Source organism: Atractosteus spatula, chromosome 4 (genome assembly GCF_055471065.1).
Source record: "Atractosteus spatula isolate fAtrSpa1 chromosome 4, fAtrSpa1.hap1, whole genome shotgun sequence".
NCBI lineage: Eukaryota > Metazoa > Chordata > Actinopteri > Semionotiformes > Lepisosteidae > Atractosteus > Atractosteus spatula.
The window spans coordinates 67,982,917-68,004,989 of record NC_142709.1 but is presented as its reverse complement, the minus strand read 5'-3'; the positions used below and the strand labels follow the sequence as shown (position 1 = coordinate 68,004,989).

At 38.7% G+C, this 22,073-nt stretch overlaps 1 protein-coding gene across 2 annotated transcripts in view; it reads right to left on the bottom strand.

Annotated features, from left to right (window-relative positions):
• schip1 (schwannomin interacting protein 1) overlaps positions 1-22,073 on the bottom strand; it is a 52,188-nt gene that overhangs the window by 13,910 nt on the left and 16,205 nt on the right. The gene's annotated exons all lie outside the window — the stretch shown is intronic.

Below are 22,073 nucleotides of genomic sequence, written 5' to 3'. Positions count from 1 at the left end.
AAAATTTAGAAATACAAACCTTACAATTGATTTTTAGATTTTTGGCAGAGAAATATTTGGATTAACGCTGCCGCTTTATCCTATTCAGAATGAATAAAGAACCCAGCTGTAATGTGCTGTGCTGAATGCCTAGTGGGAAAAGGAACTAAAAGCCTGTCTTGACCCTGACCTGTGGTGATTCCTGGAGGCAGACACTAATTCAATTGCTTGCTTTCAATCCTTTATTTTAAGAGCTTAGGAAATGAATAGGTCCAAATTGTCTCCATGAGGTGTCTTTTGCCACAGGACATATGAAGTTTAATGTTTCCCCTTTTGCAGATTTATTTTCAGATTCCATTAAGATATGGATTGATAGACCGCTACAAGGTAACCTAATCTTTTTTATTTATTTTTAGTACCTCGAAACCTGATGTACAATTTAGCAGCACAAATCTCTTTTCCGTCTGTAAGGCCGACCAATCTGGAGTCTAAACCCTGTATTCAGCTGAAATAAAAATATTTATATGGGGATAACTTTCTTTTCTAAATTTGCAGTTAGCACCTGACCTGAATTCAGTGGATAAGTTCTTTATATCTTAGGATTAACTAGTAAGTGTGAGTAAATATCAATATTTAATAGTGCTAAATGAGTGAGAGCACATCTTTTAAGATTAACAAAGCATTTTGTGTAACAAAATTTAAAAGTGTTTTGGAGAAACTACGATCATATATACTGTATAACTATGTTTTTGTAAAATATACCATCACAGTCATGTTTAACAACCAAGAGCTGTCACATGATGAAAAACAACTCCTTTGAAATAGCCCAGGATATCATTAGCATAGCTGGGTACATTTAGAATGGAGTTTTCCATCCATATGTCAAGACTATAAATAACATCATATATTCGTTTAACAGGAAATACTGAATTGCTTTCTTCTGATAACATAATTAATGTGCAAAGTGAATGATAATTCAGCACCAGCAGATGGAGATCTCCCAAAAGATCCAAAGTATAAAGATCATGGCATAGGGTGAGGAGAAAAATGATCTCCTGGTCTGAAAGGAAGGCCAGGAGCAGACAGCTCCACTCTGCTGAGACCCACACATTGGAGACCAGGGCAGTGACTGTCTGCAGGAGGTGCCAGCTGTTTCTGCCACGCAAGCCTTCACCGAGATTCAGAAATGATAGTCAACAGACTGAAATGTAACCAAGGTAATCACTGGAGCTCGCTCAGCAACGAACAGCCGTGTCTCACAGTCAAACAGAAAATATTGCTAACATTTTCAGTCCAGAAGTAGTTTATCACTTAAGCAATCTTGCCATCGAGTTCAATGTGTTCATTGATGTGGTCATACATTTAGTCTTTAAAGCTCCAAGAAAAAAGGAGATTACCTGGAAAACGATCAATTTAACTGGGTATTTTAGTGACTGCACTTGCCTACATTCCAGTAAAATAACTACTGGACTAGACCTTCAAAGCTTTTTAAAGCCACAGTTTAAAAAAAAAATCATAGGAAAAAGAATACAGCCTTTAATGGGTAACATCAGTTACATGCAATTATTTCTTGTGTGGTTTACTCAAAACACGGACAGAGACTAAGTTTCAGCTACCTCTGGTGTTGCAAATGTCACAGACAGAATATGAAAACCAATGTCACTGGAATTTTAAAATAGAGCAAACTTAACTGTGTATGTTTATATAATTTAACGTTTGCAAAATTAATGACAAGAGGATCCCTCGATCTGAGGTATACTGAACATCTAGTGAAGCTAATTACTACTTCAAGGCAAAAACAGCTTGCAGGAATATTCAGCTCAATCACCATTTCATGCTCTTCCATACTGCATGTGAAACAGTCTACTCACTTAAGAGAGAACATCAACAGCTGACAAAAATATCTTGATACTGTGGTAGCGCTTGCGTATATTTTTTAACCCTGGTGAACTGGGCTTGTTATTTCTTTCACTGCAGGCACAAATTCCAGAATGAGATTTAGGTGCACATCGATTTTCGGACTGCAAAACTGGAGCATGCCACAGACACAATTACTCAAGACAAATGACTCCGTCCAGAGATTTTAAGGCCATGGTTAAAATATTGACACTCTTTCTGCTTTAATAAAGTGATAATGACCACACACACACATCCATACACACACAGAATCCCACCACTGAACTCTAATTCAGAAGCGCAGATAACAGGCCTTTGGATCAGCTGGACTAGATTGACTACTGGCTGATAAACAATATTTTAAAAAAAATAGGATTACAATTCTGTAGTTGCCTGTAGTGTTTAAAATATTTTATTTAATTTTGCTCTCAACCAATTACCATAATTCTCCCTTCATAAATTAAGTGACATGCAGCTTGCTTATTGATTCCTGTTGGCAAAGTGAGTGGTAACAGTTCACCAGGGAACTGTAGCTTGGCACAGAGCTCTGTGGGTCCCATTTTTACTGCGCAGGCACAGCCTTGGTACTAAGAACACCGACAGCTTCAATCAAACTCTCAGCTCAGCCAGAGTCAATTAACAGTCATATTAATAAGGCACTTCAGGAATACACTAAAAACTCATTCACCACAATTGAAGACAACTAAAATTCTATCAAACTGCTTTCAAATGTTTTTGGTGCTGGCTTGTAACCATGTCTGAATGACCAAGGTGTGTTTTTTTTTCTCCTCCCAGAACAGAAATCTCTAGCATTTTATGATAGATCAATACATTTAAATATGCAGAAAAACAACTGAATTTTTTTTTGAAAAAAAAAGTACTGTACAGTATATGTGGGTGAGTATGTATATAGAAAAAATAAATCATAATAAAAGACTTCACTAGATACCACAAGATATTATAATGCTGTATCACTGAAATTGTCCAGAGTTAACTGGTAATTTCTGTGTTCCTAACTACACCAAGCTCTCAAACATGGAAAGTGTCTTGAGCAAATTTCTACAACACAGAGGAGACCAGGGAACCATAGTTTCCTATCAGTGCTGGGAAGGAAAAGGAGGAGTCAGGAGACAGGTCCCATGTGCTTTCAGATGAACAATTGCTATTCATTTGGTCTCTGTCACTGACTTTCCTACTTGAACACAGTTCTGTGTTTTGTCTATTTTGGTGAAAACATGACTGATCTTTGCAGGTAATTCCTTATATATTCCCTATAAACATTTATGATTTTTTATGAAGGTTAACCTTCAAGGTATTTTTGAACATGCCTTAAATCTTAAATTTGTTTTAAATGATCTCTTTATACATCACCTTATTTTTGTCATGATAGCACTGAGACATACTACACTTTTACCACAGTAAAACCCAGGAAACCACTGTGAGGCGAGGCAAAAGCATGAATCACAAACTGGGACTAGGACTGGGATCATATGGTATCATATAAAATAAATTATCTTAAAATGATCTGAAAACAAATGACACACCTGCAAAATTACAAACAACAACTAAAAGACCAGACAACTGTTAAAATGGAAACTACATTTCAACAAAAGTGCAGCAAGTTAGAACAAATCTTCGTGCTTATGAACTGTGTGCTAACTTCTTGAGTACAAGACATTCAATGGAAGTACAATAAGTTAAATGAAAGAGCTCAGGGACGCTATTAAAATAAAACATAGCTAAGAATATTTTAGGCATACAGCACAAATGCATTTCTGCTACAAATAAGAATAATTGCTTATTATTATTTGTAGCATAGTGCACTAGTATGCTCACCACACACCAACTATTAATGGGGAGGAGAACAGAGTGATGAGCCACGTTCAGACATGGGGATTATTAAGAGGCCATGACTGTTAAAGGCCAATGGGAAATTTGGCCAGGACACTGGGGTAACACCCCTACTCTTTTCGATGAACACCCTGGGATTTTTAATGACCACAGAGTGTCAGGACATTGGTTTTACGTCTCACCCGAAGCACAGCGCCTTTTTACAGTATATTGTCCCCGTCACTATACTGGGGCATTAGGACCCACACAGGCTGCAGGGGGAGCGCCCCCTACTGGCCCCACTAACACCAGTTCCAATAGCAATCTTAGCTTTCAAAGGAAGTCTCCCAACCAGGTACTGACCAGGCTCACACCTGCTTCGTTTCAGTGGGTAGCCAGTTGTGAGTTGCAGGGTGATATGGCTGCTGGCTAATGCATATTGCAGCCAAATGCATATTTCCTGTGATAACTGAAACTCCTCCTTGAAGTCCAACTGTAAATCATCCATGTGTGGTTGACTTGTGCATGACAAGGTGGCCAGTAAGTAGTGGTGACATTGGAATACATGAACATAGAGTCTGTGGGTTTTACTGCAAGATGAATTGTTGGTTTTGTGCATCCTGCTGTACTGTTCTATCGGAAGCCCTCCATGACTCTGAAGATTTCGAGCACACACAAACTTGATGACCCTGTGTGACAGGAAAGTCCCTCAGTAACATTCAGCCCTGCTGCATTTAGCACTTCCTCGGACAGCGTAAGAGTGATACCACTACTTTGAAGGACCAGTTCAGAATTTACTGAAAGTTTACACGAATTATAAAGAAGGAATAAAAAAAATAAACTTTTTTGCCCCTTGGCCAATAACGTCGAATATGTTTATGTCTCATAATTTGAACTACTATTTTGAGAAGTGACACTGATGAGAACAAAAGTTCTCGGTATTACAGTATGTCATTCTCTGTCTAGATCAGTCTGTCTTGCGAAATTTTTGATCCATACTGGACATTGAAAATGAGGCAAGATTCTTTCTAACTCTCTTTGTTGTCTCTCATTAATGCTTGAAATGTACACCTCTAGGCAGACTTAATTGTATATTTATAAACCATTCATAACTAAGCTCAGGAATGTGTAAACCATTTCAACTAATGTGGCATTAAGAAAGCAAAGGAGAAATCTGGAATGTAACGAACGAAATTTAAGTGTGACTAAGTCTTTTTTGTACGTTTATTCAATGTGTGTTAAAACTATTTTCATCTGATGTTTCCAAGTTGCAATGTGCTTCCTAAGCCCAAGATACAATTCCATGTGATGTTTTAAAAATTTCATTTATTATTTTTTATGCATTAGAACTTATCTTTCAAATGGAGGGTCACGAAGACTCTTGTTCTTTTAAAAAAGTTGCTCTGTGAATTATAAACTCAAAAAGACAGTGAATGATATATTCCATCCATTGGAAGCGTGTTCAAAAGCATCAGCACTCATGATGATACACTGACTTTATTAATGTAGGTTATTCTTTCAATGATGCAGATTGTGTCACCTTTCTCAAACATGAAAGCCCACAGCTCTAGATGTTTTCATTTACTGCTCAACAGAAAACTAAATTAAATTCAATGCTACAAGGCCTAATATGAAGAACACAGAGCTACATTACAGATAAATACCTGAGAACAATTGAGTATTGCATTGCTTTTTTTTAGATATGAGAAGCTCTTTCTCTTAATGAAAACAAGCATTCATCTTTTTCTTTTTTCAGCCCCCACGATCTACAAAAGAACCCTTTCAGTGACTTCAAATTTTCATCAGCCCCTCACACTAAGCAGTGAAGAGTCTCAGACAGACTCCAGTGTCTTAGGAGAATGGTGTGATATTATGTCATTACGCTGATAAGTCAGAGTGCCAGGGAAATGAACCGCAGCACGCTTTTCCCCTTGGCGGATCAGAAGGGGGAAAGCAGGTCAAATTGTAAGTCTTCAGACTTTTCAATCCCGATGACAATTTACAGAAAACAATTGTACTGTCCTCTGCAGGAAATCAGATAATCTACAAGTCTACAAATCATTTCTTGTCTACAAGTTGCCTGCCTGTTCTTTTCTTTTGTGCAAAATATTCTTATACAATATATACATTTCCTATGGGGTTCAACTGGGTTCAGCTTTTTAAAGACAAGGAATGGGGAAGGGCCTGGCTTCCTGGTAAGGATGTTGACTTTTGACCCCAGGAGTTTAAATAAAGCTCAGAGAGGAATGTACTGCAAGATGGATCTGTGGCTTTCCCTGGGCCTTCAGTGACAGTCGTCAATGAGCAATCCCACTTAAAAAAAACCAAAATCTAGGACTATGAACTACCAACTGATCATTTTATGTTTATGAATTTTTTCTGCAATTTGCTACTATCTGGTCTTTTTAAACTTGTTATTATTTACAATACTGTAGACCTTTCACTTGCATTGCCTTGTTCTAAATGTATTTTGAATTCATGATGCAGGCTGGGCCAGGAAATGGAGATCATTCTTCTTTGTGAAATAAATAGAATTATCACTACTTACTATTCTACCAGTGGTTGAAATGCCACTTATCTACTTCCAACAGTGGCTAGACAAAGCAATTACTCTCTTTTTGGATCTGATATGCATAATTAAATGTTGTACCTTACCTATAACACTGAGGTGGATTTATTGCTGTTGAACACAAATTTAAATGTCATCCTTATAAAGAAGTGTGGCTATTCTTCTGACATTCCCATATTAGTTAATAATAATAATCATCATCATCATCATCATCATCTCAAGGCACTATACAGTAAAACTGTTAAACAGAAGAGACAAGGATGCACAAATTGAAAAACTAAATAAAACAGAATTAATTGCTTGTGTACAAAAATGAGTTTTAGGACAGGATTTAGAAGTGCTGACTGACCTGCAAGATCTGAAATGGGCTAGGACATTATATACTGTATGACAACGTTACAAATCATGCATGTGTACTGTGTCCACACACGCAGGAAAAACTACTGATATGTGTTTTGATGTCCCTGTCTTAAAAAAAACAGACTGTAAAATACATATCTTGTTATTTATTTTTCATCTAGCTTGATCCAAATGTGTTGAGAAATATGATTTGGAAAAGTTTATAGCAGACAAAAGGTCTTCTGTATATAAACGGTATTTTTGTATATATGCAAAAAAAAAAAGGAAATGTCCTGAGCTCTCTCCTAAGCAATGAACTATTGCTTAAAAATCGTTCTGTGAATCATACTGAAATGAAAAAAATGTTAGCAAATCTGCACAGCGAAATGAGAATTTACCACTCTCACAGTCATTAGGTAATTTAACATAATGGTTATACTGAGGACAAAAAGGCATTTTAATCCCGTCCCCCACAAACAACTAAATCACACAGAATTAAAAATGAAAAGAATGAATTTTGGTTTGCTTTCTCGCTTACCTCTTTGTAATTATCCACTAGGTAGAGGGAAGATGCCTTACTGATGACATCACTTATCCCATCACAGTCCATATTCACAATCCGGCTCTGCACTACGCCACATGAAATCTGGGCTCACGTGGGTGTGAGAGGCAACTCCTCCAGCACGATTTTTTAAAAAAACAAGAGCTCCTTCACATATTCCCAGGTCCTTGCTGACTCGGGCAGTTTGGGGAGCCTTTCTGTGAAAAGCGGAGCGCTCAGACCCTCCACTGACACTCGGGAACTGGCCCCGAGCCTGCTGTGCCGAGTGGGAGAGCGCCCTTCCACTCTCTGCTCTCCTGATTTTTCTCACACCCCAACGTGAGGACAGCTGCTTCTCCGGCCAGTTAGAGAAGGACGCCCCCCAGGTCGGGCTCGTCGGGGCCTGTCTTCTTGCTGTCACCTCACGGCTCCGCTGTGACAAAATCAGTCAAAATCTCTGCCTCAACCCACTCCAAGGAATGCTCTTTTTTCCTAATAAAGGAAAAAGACTCTTCTTGAGCCCCTGCCAGCTGATTACACCCAAAATTCATTGCTAGGGGCTGGCAGGCTGGGCAGGCAAGCAGTTTATGAGTTTCTGCTACACGAGAAAGGGCTGTTTTTCCTTTCTGTGTCACTGTAGCTGGGGCTGGGGAGTAAAAATAGACCAACAACTGTTTAATACTCAGCCAGGTGGCACAGACCTGTCTCATATGACCGAGGGGAAAAATAAATGACCGGATGACAAAGACAAAGCAGCCTAAATGTAAAGCACCTGCCTATGTGACCAAAAGGAAGCTGCTGCACAAATAGCACTGACATTTCACAATGCGCGAAATGACTGCTTTTCCCAAGGGGTCCAGAAAGAACATAATCACGTCTGGAGCCATGCTGCCTTATCTCAAACAGACCACGCCACATTTCCTTCAGAGGAAAAGACGCCTTACAATAAAATCAGAATAGTTTTGTCTGTTTTCCTTGGAAAACTACTTGACACAGGCTCTAGGTTTAGCACATTTATTTGAAACAATCAAAGCAGAGCATATGCTTGCTTGTCTTATTGCTTTTGCTCAAAGAGAAAGTCTGCAACCCTGCACAACACAAGCAGTCATGGGATGATGGATAGATTATATTTTTGCAATGCAAAATGGTTTAATCATTTCTGCTGGAATTCCCAGGATAATTAAAAAAAGAAAGTAGGTGACATGCTTCTTGTGTTAATTTTACTTAATTTGTCTGTACATGGATCAGGTATGAGGCGGTGCCACATTTATTAAAGATGATTTGAAGAGACAGATTAAATCTGCTGGACTGCAAATTTGAGGACATCATTTTACATGCTATTACATTACTGGGTCTAAATTTCCTTAACATAGTGCCCTAAACCTTTTTGTTCTAAAGATTTTTGAATTTTTTAAATTACAGTAAATGGATGGCCCCCAAAAAACTGTGCAGTGCTGTTGAATGAATACCGAGCACTGTGTCCATCAAGTCATCTTTTTTACCGTATAGTCTACTTCAACAGAATTCCAGTTTTTAAACAGTGGTATATAGTGTATTTATAACCTGTCCCACCAGAAATGTGTAATTTGGCTGCTTGATGTGTGATGTGTGCCACTACTGTCATCATCTTAGAAATATAAATGACCTCAAGCTTCTTTTTTAAGATACAGTAAGTGGGTGATAGGAAACGTGTACCATTGTGTACTGTCTAACATACACTGCTTATGTGCAGAAAAGCACTTTTACATACAACCAAATGTACTTATATTTCCATAAACAGGGACCACTGCATACTGAAATTTTTGGGGTAACACCCAAAGAACAAATTGCAGCATTACATTCACTTGAAGCTGAAAAGACAATCCAGTCTTCAAGTTAAATGAAAAGATTTGATATTCTTAATCATGAATTAATTGTCAATGTATCACAAGCAGGGATCTTGGCTTAGGGAGACAGGATACATTCTACTTAAGACATTGGTTTTGTATTATGCTAATACAATTGTGCAGTGTTTGGCAGCAAAGCAATGAAAGCTTTCAACTAATATTACTTTATAAAGGATTTAAAGGTTCTTGCTGTCCATACAGTATCCCTTTGATATTTTTGTTTGATAATTTTAATTTTTTAATAACAGCATTTGGAGAAGCACAGAGTTTTGCTGTCGGACGGATGTACAGTACCTGAATATATTCTGTGAGACAGCAATAAGAGTGCTTTGGGCATTTTTAGAGGCTTTCTGCTGGGCTTCCTCAACTGAATGTCAATGCCCCAGTCTAGTCTCTAAACTGCACATGCACTTCATATACTATTGAAAAAAATCACTGTTCCTGCTGTTTTAAATATTATAGTTAGTGAATTATGATTTTATTCATCTTGTTATCTCCACAGAACTGCAGCTAATAAAATAAGAGGCAAAGTAGATATCAGAATGAAAAATACACCATTAATTAAAACAAAGGAAGTCCTAAAAAAACATTGACATAACCTTGCACTACAAAACTTAAGAGGAGCAAAATCTGTCCTTTTCATCTGAGTTTGTTTAAACTAGTGGAACGACAAACAAATCACAGCCAATGACTGTTTTAATATAATGCATTCATTGACTGAAATTACTCTTTTGTAACTAATGGCTTGGTTTTTGGCTCACTGTGGCTGCTCTGAGCTGCCCTCAGGGAAGTAAAACTTTTCAGTGGGGACCAGAGCAGAAAGACAAAGGCCAACAGTGGGGGGAAACAGGTGAAAAAACCCAAAGGAGGACTAATGAACGGCAGCAAAAAGCTAGGATGCAGTAAACCGATTCTGGTGAGGAGTCCTTTCAGCAGCGTCTTAAAAAACATCTTAGAAAACCTTCACGTATGGGTGGGAAATGATGGATCCACTTCCTATTAAATTAAACACGAGAGGCAGTAGATAATGAAGAAAGAAAAAGAAAAAAAATGTGAATATTTGGAAATACAGCTCTGTAAATCAAAACATAAAACAATTCTGGTTTTAAAAATTGTTTGGGATAAACCGTTGTATTAACCACAGAATGCGAAGCAAGGTACAACTGTCCGAAGTTTTTTTGAAAGAAACAAAAAAAAGGCTTTGTTAGCCGAAAATAAACAACCCACAGATACGCAAGGACTAGGACGTCCAGCTGTATTTACAGCTGATCCCAGCGGATTATTCGGAATGCAGATGGACTTATCTGTCCATCGACACTCCGACAGTGCAAGCCAGGACTCTGTAAATGAAAGGCACAGAGGAGATTGGCACTGACAGGCTGGCAGAATGGGGGCTGATGCATCACAACAAATTCCGCTTCAGATTATCAGATCAGACCTTAACAGATTTGCCGTCTGCAGAGGAAAAGATGAGAGTCTCTGGAATCGATTCGAAATTTAGGATGCTGTCATTATGTGCCGTTCAATTAATATGCATCTCCATGACCAGGCCGCGCCGTGTGCGAAGTTTTGGTGGCGACATTGCCCACACACACCAGTGAGCAAGCACCACTTTGCCCTGTCAGAATGTATTTCCACCCCACCAGGTTGAAGACCTATTTTCCTTTTCCCATCGGAAAAACGTACGTTGGTACAGTATAATGAAGTCTGACTTCATCTTAAGGTGAAATCATTGGTGACTCAATGAGCAGGGGCGTAGGAAGAAGAGCCACCTGTGAACTGCATTAGTCACTCGAAACACAACAAAAAAAAGAATCGTACTGCCAGGGTTTGTCAGTCCTGCGAGTAAAAAGGCAAAAGGCTTATTCCTTTGTACATACTGTACAGCAGAGCTCCTTCAACAGTTACCAAACAATACAGAACACTACTGGAGCTTTCCACATGAGGTTCTTAATTTGCAATGAAACAATAGATAAAGTAACGCATCTACAAGAATAAAAATGCCATTTCTGAAGCACTTCTAGAATGCCCCAAAAATAAAATCAAGAAAGATTCAAGACAATAGCAGCACCAATATATCAGCTTCTACACTTACAGTATTAATCGACTAGCTAAATGCTGTGTGCACAAACACTACAATGAAAGAGTTGTCTGTAATGCCATAATTATTAAAGGTAAAAGAAATGTAAAGAGTCCTGGTCTACTCTTCAGTCCTGGTCTAAGGAGAAATGTTTTCTGACATCGAGTACAGAATGTTTTTCAATCTATTACACAGAACATTGTTCGATGCACAAAATAAAATCAGCACAAAATCAGTCTTAACTCCCATGTCACATGACATAGAGTAAATGCAAAGATGGGTATCAATTTCTCAAAATGTATGCAGCTACCAAACATACTGTGCTCTTTTTAACACCACTGGTAATTCTGCAATACAAACGTTTCAGACAAAACAGCAGAGAGAACAGAATATTTGAAAACGTTAAAAAAAATCTATTTACAGATAGATTACTACTCTGTATGTTGACAATTTCCACTTCTTTCACCAACATTTAACAATAATAGTCATACATTTTTATTTACAAAATCAAGTTGGAAGGACAGGACAATCTCTGACAGATCTCCATCCAGAACACACTGTGCTGAATTCTGTCTCTCCTAAGAGTTACATACTGTATATTTTATTTGAATCCATACCCGAAGTTTTAATTCAAAATAAATCTGAGCCACAAATACAGCATAAAGATAGATTAAATCCTAATGCTTTCTATTTTACCCATTTGCATAATTTAAAAAAAACGTTTCAGTCTTAAACACTAGAATCTCTTTTCTAGCCCACAGTTGTGTACACAATGAACCAGCTGTAGCCTGAAATAATGTCTCTCTGTGCCTTACAAGTCAGTAGTGTTCTCTGTTATAAAATGTTACTGGCACCCTCATACTTTCAAGGTTCCAGGTTCAGAACAGGCAATAAAAAAGCCAAGCAGTGTGTTTTATTTTGAACCCCCTATATGAGACTGAAATAAAACAAAAACCAGCAAGTATAAAAATGGACTTGTCATTTCAGCTTTATTTTAGTGAAACAGCAGTCAAAAAGCAAAATAACGACAAAACTAAAAATAACAATTGTTGCTGACAGCCTGGATGGCAGCCAAATTACCTCAAGAACTCAAAAATGCCTGTTATTTTCGGTTGCCTGGATAAGAAACAAATGAATTACTTTTCTGTGCAACTAGGTGTGCTCTGCTGTGATAACTCCTTCTGACTCATACATTCAAACACATGAGGTCACAGCTTTGCAGCAGGACATCTGAGGTTAAATGTGGCACAATACACTCCCAAGCCCAGCCTTCACTGTGAACAACAGACTATGATGTGAGCTGACAGCCACAGTCCACAACAGGTTGAATGTGGCTCATTGGGAAAAAAAGACACAACAATGGGATTTCAAACATCAAAGATAAAAGATGCTGCCAGAAAATCCGCTCCGGTCTTACAGAATACCATCGAAGCACTGAAGATCGATTGACATGGCTGAAGCAATTACAAATATCTCTGATTGCCGTTTACAAAGCACACAATGCTTAAACCTTCTATATAACGTCTGATAACTTGAATACTGCTGTCTTAATAGCAACTGTTCTAACGCATCTTTTGACAGGTGAAGTGTTTTTTAGCTAGCAATCTGAAATCCATCTACAGTAGCTAGAAAAATGTATACTACAGCTCTAGCTAGCCCCACTGAGACAAACGTTTTTTTTCATGCCTCCTGCAGGATTATATATCCCTCCCATAAGTCATAAGGACTATTAAACATATTGATCAAAGGGCTATGTCTCGAATAATCACTCACGTGGCTTATTCTGCCCCTGCTGAACAAACCAGGGGTGTATTTAGTTACACAAAGTGGACAGGATTCTAGCTTCATGATGCTAATGGCGGGACAGGTGATAAATTTCCCATTACCCTTCCCCTCCAGCCTCATGAAATATGGCGTGTGCTCAGGCAATCCATTTTCCCAGTATCTAGAGACTTCTACTGTATTGTACATTTTGCCTTCACTGTGATCTGAGGAAGATTAGGACTGGCTTCTTTTAAATAATTAAAATCCAGAGAATGATCTGTCTTCTACTGAGACCTGTAGTGCAGCAGTAGAACTGCAATCATTTCTGCTTGGTTGGCTATAAAAGAGTCTCTTAATGGATACCTGAAGTCCATTATGTTATTACACCAGCAGAACCGTTGGATGTGAACCTTGGTGTCATAAGAGCCAATAATAGATATAGAAATAACTGAGAGGTAACGTTGTCATGATGAGACTGTCTCTTCCACACGCAGCAACATCTGAAATTTAAAGACTCTAGTCTCTAGGTGTTTGTTAAAGGACCAAAAAGCAAGTCTGTCTGCAAACAACCTGACACCAACTCGGTGGATTAAAATAGTATTAAACTCAATTGCTGTTGCCTGGATACCAGCCTAATTGAAGGGGCCCTTAGAGAGTTACAGTTATCTGGCAGTGGCCTTCTTTTTCACTTGTTTTCTCCCCCCTGTCATCCCTTTCAGATGCTTTCTTTCCCAAAGTAACCTGGCAACAGCAAACATTTTGTGTTTCACTGTCTCCCACAGAGAGGAAATCTACATCCAATTATGCCATTTCTTTCCTGCAAAGTTGTCACAAGGTAAGAAGAAAGACAGATGAAGAACAGGCAGAGAAAAATGATAAATCGGCATCGGAATAACCAAAATACAGTTCAAACTCGTTTTATTGTTTCCCTGCAACATTTTCAAAGTCCATTAAAAATTTAGCCAAATACCCCTGTATTATTAAAAAAAACTTTCAGCAGCAAAAGTGATTTATGTAATTGGAATTCTTGCCAAAACTAATCCCAAAGAAAAGGTCTAATCCTTTTCTTGAGGCATAAAAGTGGCATACATAATTTAAATCTTTTATATAATTGTTTTTTTTTACATTCCCAGTCCCTGTATTATAAAATACTGTAAAATATGACCTCTATGATGCTTTTTTAATATGGCACTGATCCTAAGTCAGACTCATTAGAACACCACGGCTGTCACCTGACAGAATGCCCTTTTCATCACCATTCCCCTTCAGTGCCACTTCTCTGTCCCATTTTTCAAGGTGTTCCAAGCGCAGACACCTGTATTGCAGTTTACTATATTCGTTTTCAACCCGGATTGTAAAGGTTTGTGGGTAACGCTCAACAGTTCTTTAACTTACTGAAGCCTGACTGCGAGACAGCAGACACTTGTCAACAGTCCCGATCCTCTGTCTAGCTTACGTAAAAGACAGACACGCACGAGAAACCAACAGGAAATGGCAACCACCAGACCCAGTCAGGTCTGGGGCTGTAATAAAATAAAGCACAGACGCCTATCTTTGGAGAAAAAAGAACACCGATCAAGTTGTCATGCAGAGATTCCTTACCTGATATGCACAGTTTTCCTGGTGTACCATCTCAGTGCATCATAGAGGGAGTAGACAGCCCTGTCTGAAATTATTAGAGACACTGCTCAATGCTGCGATTTACTGAGTCTAAAGAGAGAAGCAGTGAGAAGGACGCAGGCAGGCAGGCTGGCTGTAAGGCAAGATTCTCTGCAGATTAAAATGGATGCTGCTACTGCTGCTGCTCCTGCTTTTGCTGTTACAACCTGCGCAATGGCACTTCGTCTGCGAGGGGAGAAGCTCTAAAGCAATCGTTCTCGGGCAGCCAGCAGTAAGAGAGAGAGGGAGGGAAGGAGGGGGCGAGAGAGGGAAAAAAAGAGCGAGGGAGAGATGAGAGGAGAGTGGTTCAACATCTATTTGGCCCAGTGAAGGGGGGGAGGGGGAGACCAGCTCATCGCAAACACAATCAGCCAATTATATTATAGTCAGTGAGGGAGTGCATGGCGATCAAGTCTGAGGCGGGTGTGACCTTCTGGTGCTCAAAAGAGGCAGCCCGCGGTGGAAATATCCCACTGCAAGTGAAAGAGGGTGAGGGGGGAGGTTGGGAATGGCTTGTCAGGGGAAGAAACACCAGTCAATTTTACACAGCCGAGGAAGTTCTGGCTTCTGATTCCCAGGAATCAAAAAACTGATTATTTACTATCTATCTGCCAAGTTTAATACACCACACCCCGCCTGCGTGACCCCAAAACCTGATGCTTATATTGTATTTTGCCTTCAAGGTATAGAATTTCTGCAGAACAGAACTTCAATTTCATAACGGATACCCTAGCAGTTTTAAACTAATGGGAATTGTTTTTGGTGTCTTGGGCTTTTACGTACCATATATTCTAATATGACATTATTATAAATTACAAAACGGGTAAGTAAAGTCAGTTTGATTTAGCAAAGACCGAAGGTTGCAGATTGTACTACATGAGCCTGCCTTAATGTCCCCCTTTCTTTCAGCTTTCACCCAGAGAGTAATAATCTAACAGGTGGCATCGCACTCAGCCAGTTCTGGTCTACCCTCTTCTGGATTACAATTTATTAGTCTCCCAGTTTATTTCAGTTTGCTCCACACTTCCAGACCACAATCCTGCATATGCCTCGGTTTATGGAAGGGGGCAAAACACATTCTAGCTTGCCCAAACAATTGTTTTGCAAGGAAGAAGGAACCAAAGATCAGTCACTTCACTGTAATTATGGGAAATAACTGATTCCTTAGAGCACTGGCTGTAGATGGGCATCTCCATTTGGTATTAGGTAAGCAGAGGCCTTCTAAAGGCCCCTTTTATGTGAGTGAGTGCCCCATCCACCCACCCGTAACATTTACTCAACCTGACCATTTCAAAAGAGCCAACTCTTTTGTATGAATGAATATGAATGAGTATGAATATGAGAAGATAATCCAGCGGCAACTTGATATCATGTGGTTTTATTCTGGCAAATTCCCCATCGCAAGTCTAGCAATATGCTTCCAAGAAAGGCATTCTCCTCTGCAACCCCAGACCCCCAGGAGAGCCTGCGTGCAAGCCTGGCAGGTCAGTGTCTGCCTTTTAAGCAGCTGCAGGCATGCTCCGCAGGCCTTCACTGGGAGGTGTCTGTTCCAGGTCACAACACAGCAGAGCGGAGACCGAGGGACAGCTTCGCCCTTTGCTCACAATTCATTAAGATAATTGGAAAAGCCATCAAAAAATTCCTCTCCAGACATGCTCCCCGCTATTGCACAGTAACATCTAAGCCTTAGCCTGAGGATTAGTGCAGAATAACAAAGTGACAAGAGCACTACTTCTATTCCAATTAATGTGTAATAGATGCATATCATAAACTACGTACATTATTTGTGTTATGTGCAGTATTAATGCAATGGCTACTATATAATTGCTGATTTTAAGGATCAAAAAGATCTGATGTATCTTTGCTGGGTGCCATTGACCAAAAATAGAATATCAATCAATCAAAAGTACCAGCAGATAGTGCTCAGACACACATTGATTTCAGTTACATAATTTTGTCTTTCCGATAATTTGCAGTACAGAGTTTAATGAACTAGAAACTGATCAATGCTTTCCCAGAAGAATCTTTCAATTTAATACAGATATAATGGTCTGTGGATTAGTAGCGTTCAGTATATTTCAACATATGTGTTGCATAACTTAAAGTGAAGTGCTGCTCTTTGTGTAGATTTCATTGTACTCTTCAATTTTCCTCACATTCAGAGGAAGGTGGAGACCTTTTTTCTAGACTTGTTTTCTTGGTGGTTGTTTCACTGACAGAACGTGAAGACTAAATGTCTGGCTGCAGACATAAATACTGACACCCTTTTTCATAAACAAGGTCAACGGAACATTTGAGCTAGGATGACTGAGTGCCTAATAATCCCAGAAGAGGTATCATTAAAAAGTTTGACAATATATATTACTGTATATTTAATACAAGAGTGAATCACCTCATTTCATACACAGTGTTCCAGAATTTATGTGTGTAACACCTTTGAAGATGTACATACAGTATCAGGAATTGCAGAAATGAGGTTTCATAGCCCACAGCACATTGTGGCAAATAAACTAATGTATAACAGTGGTATTCCCCCTGAAAAAGCCCTGATTTTGTGATACAAATGCACTTAAACCTGGCAACATACTAAGAGACTGAACAGAATGAGAATGGAAGGTTTTATTTTTCCAGTGCAAAACCGACTCTATAACTTACATACAGTATGAAATCAACAACAATGTTTAGTATAATTTGCCTGGGGCTCTATATAGCAGTTTGGAAAATGAAAACTATATTCTCTAATATCTCTCTTTATTATTAATACTCTCTTATTATTAATAAATAGAGAACGACAACTTCATCTCTTTGTGTTTAGAAAATTGAATAAACATATGGGCATAAACTGTCATCATTTTGTAACTGCAGGAAATCAGAATAGGCACCTATCGGTACCATGTACACTACAGAATGCCCTGAGGTTTACTACAGCAGGTTACTAAGACATCCAAAGCATTCAAGGACCAGGGCATATGTTGAGTGGGGTTTAAATGTTTAAATTTTGCATTCTGTCTGAAAGACTGTTTTCATCCCAATCCCATGGGGGAGAAATGCAAATGATGATGCCTGGAAAGCAAATCTGAAATGACTATCAGAGAATAGTGAAATAGGCAGGGGGATAAACTTCATAATCAAGGTATTCTGCTTCAGTGCTCAGGATCACACCAAGCCAGTATGCAAACTGCACCCCCTGCGAAGGACAGAACCATACCATGTACTGTAGCACAAAAATGAAATGGTTTTAAAAGACGGTGGCTTGGTAAAGGTCAAACATCACGTGAAAAATCCGGTTATACAGGATGATTCAAGCACATTAGAATCTCTGACTAAAAAAACCCACAAATTGCATAAATTTAAAAAAACCTTGAATTATGAATCCCCAAACAGCTTAGTATTTAACTGAGTGTAAGAAGATCTTTTTTGTAGAACTGTAGGCTCAGTATCTTCAGGTCCAGATGCCTAAATTCAGATTGATTTATAGGAAAAACGTTATTATGTTTTCCTATAAATGACTTTACATTTAGCATCGTTTAAAGGATCTTACCATAATGATCACGATCCACACTTGCTCTGGACTTAATGTACAGGGGAATCTGAAAGGGTAAACTTCAGATTTGAATAAAGCAGCTTGGCTGAGATGATTTAAACTCTAGGTTAAACTTCTTGTAGAAGGGCATGCCCCAGAAAATGAACCTTAGGTGCAATTCAGTAGCACTGCGCAGCAGAAGGAAAATAAGAAAGAGCACGTGCCATGAATTTATGCTTCCTATAATGTAAATTGATCACATTCTTCAAAATGCAGCCATCCATTATTCCTGGCAAGGGTCACTGTAACCTAGAGCCAACCCCAGAAGTACAGGGAGAAGGTGGGAATAGATCCAGGATGTGAAGCCAGTCCATCGCAGGGAATGGAAACACACACACACCTACGTGCACACATACATTCATGCAGTTAAAAAAGGGACCAGTTAATCTACCCAGCACATCTCTGGAAGGTGTGCGGAAACTGGAGCACCCAGCGAAACCCCACAGAAACCTTGGGAGAGCAAGGCAACTCTACATAGAGGACACCGCATTCTGGAACTGAACCCAGCACCTGAGAGCTGTGAGGCACCAGTACTAACTTCAACAGCAGTGTGCCATCCAAATGCAGGTAGATATATGAAAATAAACCCAATGGATACAATTTCTTTTAGATGCATTGTTAAAAGGTTCTTTTCTATTAGCACAAGTGCAAATGTAGTCTTGGAACAGCATTCAACAAAAAGTATAATAAGCCTACATCTTGATCTCATACACTCATTTACAAGAATTTTCACCCTGGTATTACAGATTCTATTTAAATATACAGAGCATACATAAGCTGTAAATCTCCAATGACCATACTAATAGGTCGACACAATTAAAGCAACTATTACAATAAAAGAAAAAACACAGGTGTTTTTCAGGGTATCCTTCAGATATGGTTCCATTAACTTAGTTATAAAACACGTTAATGTCTACATGTTGTCTACACAGTCACTGATGGACATACAGTACATACAAAACTAGAAGAAATTAACTCTAAAAAAAGGGAACTAAAAATCTACTCAGGAAAAAAATACCAACAGAAGTAAATGATTTTTATACTATATTCAAGTCTTCTCTTTAAGTTTTACCACAGATATAACCCTAAATTTAGGGTGTGAAGATCCAGTCACCTACAGCATAGAATACAGAAAAGTCTAATCGCTCATCTACATGCGTGTTTCTTCTTGGATGCTGTAAAATTAGAAATGAACACCAACTGTTAATCCTTGAGTGGGTGTAGTACAGGGTATGAGAAACTAGTTCTGGAGGCTCTCCAGGGATATACGCTTGAATAAAAATGGGCACTGCTTGTTCTGTTTCAGCTCAACAAAAACAGCATCTTGATGTCAATACAAACCTTCTAAATATAGACCCTGTACGTCAAACTTTGTGCTGTCTTGATGTTTTTGGGGAGAGATACAGTACAAACAGTTGTAAAATACCAAATATGGGCATGGAGTATGTGAACCAACCGTGAATTTAAACAAAACTAAACTGAAAAAAGATGGTTTTCTCAGTTAAGGGACACTGACTATATCTCGGCTTGTGTTATTACTGAAATAACCAGTCCATGAAAACTAGAAGATTAATACCTCGTCTTGTCAAAATCTAAAGGGAACATAGAAGTGAGAATGGTAGGAGAGACGGTATTCTTAAATTTCCCAATCAAACTGCAATATGAAACTTAAACGTCCAGTTTTAAGTGCTGCCAAACTTAATAAGCCTCAATGGTTCTTTTATTTTAATATTTTGTGTCTTCTAAAATATGAAACTTTACTTTCACAAGTCAGTAAAGGCACTCCTAATGGACCTTTATTAATCTTGTTTTTTAAAAGCACCCATTTAAATGGCTCCATTAAAAATGCATCCCATAACTTTTTAGAGGTTATGTACTATTTTAAAGACAAGGTCAACCAACTTGAAAAGAATACCCACTGCAGGAGAGAAATGTCCTGATATTGTTACCAGATTAATTTTCTTTTAGTATTCTGCAAGGCGGGCTGCCACAGACTTCAGTCATGCAATCTGAGGGAGAATTAGATGAAACTTGAAGATAGTGCCAAACCTTTTTTAACCACATCCTTTAAAGAAATGATTATGTGCTAGTTTGTTTGAACCACTGTACCACATATTAATCACATCCTGATATGATTTATGTACAAATGAGCTATGTATCTTGCTAAATGTTTATTACAGGGCCATCCAACCACTGAAAAGTCAATCTCCATTCAAAGCTGGTTTATTACATTAATTCTACAGTCCTGGCTCAGTGTTCACAGTTAAATTCACAAGTTTTATCAGCACCCAAACTGGTATTTTCCTCCCTGACAATGATAAATCCTTAAAGCTTCCACACCTGTTCTCTTCTATTTCCCATAATCAGGTACTAAAGAGAAGCAGATCTAAGAAATACATAAACGTCAGACATATACCACTATACCCAACCGTGGCGTCTTATTTGATCTTTTAAAACGTGTTCACTGCCTCAGAATTCAGCACAGCCTATATAAAAGCAGGACACATTCTCAGAAGAGCTGCTATGCAAACATCCATTTCCCTAACCCAGTAGTTTTTTTCATGGGTTGGTGCAATAGATAAAACATCAGATTCCTGGCTGAATTCCTAACTGCACTAGACTCAATCATTTAGAAGCATGCGTTGACAACAAACATGGCTTATAAACAAGGAACAGCAATAGAAGAAGTTAAAAAATAGGTTATTAAAGGACACATACTGTAAGCAGCACTGCTATTCATAACTGTGACATTAATGAACACTTAACCTATGTTTTTTATGGATGGATTCAGCAACAATACAATTAAGGTGAAAGAAACAGTCTCTTTAAACCTGGAGCACTGCAGCGATGTGGCAATGACAGAAATGAAAAGGCATATTTTTAGAATCATGCTATAAACAGGCATTAAGAGACCCGCCCAGTAATGTAGGGTTCTAGAAATAGGTACCTACTGTATAATTCAACATTTACAAACCAACAATTAATTTGCACTGCGGGTATAACCAATAGTTTAAGTTACAACTGGCTATGATAACAAACATGGCTAACAGTGGGAAGAATAAAAGGCAGACTTATGTGCCACTCTTGTCTCAAACTGAGTAAGGACATAAAGAAATCATACAGGAATAACGGAGCCTACAACTATACAAGCTTTCCTTTCCTCACTGATGTTCTACCTGTTTTTCGAATTATGTCTTGACTGCAATGGGAGAATATACCCACAGCCTTTTTTGACATCTGTGGGAAGCTGTCTGGCAGCAAGAAACAGTGCAAGAGTCTTTAAGTGTAGCTTCAGGGTGATATCAGGCTATTTCACTCACATTCTCAGCCTAAGCTGTTGACACAATTAAAGTTAACTCTGTAGAGGAGCAGAATATGGGCTTGCTTTAAGCCCACCTATGTACAGCTTTAAGGATTTCAATGGTACTTTTAAATCCCAAATTTGCTTGGGATTCATTTCAACAATAATGTTGCTTTCAACAACATTCTATCTCTTGAAATCCTTAGAATGCCTAGAGCCTTTTTATCACATTTACAATCCCTAGAAAAGTCCACATTTTCTTTGGATGCCGAAATAAAAGCTGTGACGTATAGTAGATAAAGTGAGAAGACTTGATACCAACTCAGAAAGACAGCTGTGTCTGAGAGATGGGAGAAGCACCAAACCTTGAAGAACCTGCAGAATTGTTACGACAGACTTTTTGAGGCTCTAAATGATGACTGGCTGGCAGACATCGCGTTGCAGGAGGCTTGAGTGGGTAGCTGAATGTTAGGTCACCGTGAATCATGTGTTGCTCGCAGTTTGTATGAATAGACTCAGCTAACATGACACATAATGGGGAGAGATGCAAAGCAGACAGTGATGGAATTCTTAGCTGCAGGCTATCTTTCTACCAGCACAAACAATGTTGTCTAGATCGGCCTTTTCATGAACTACAGCTCAATGG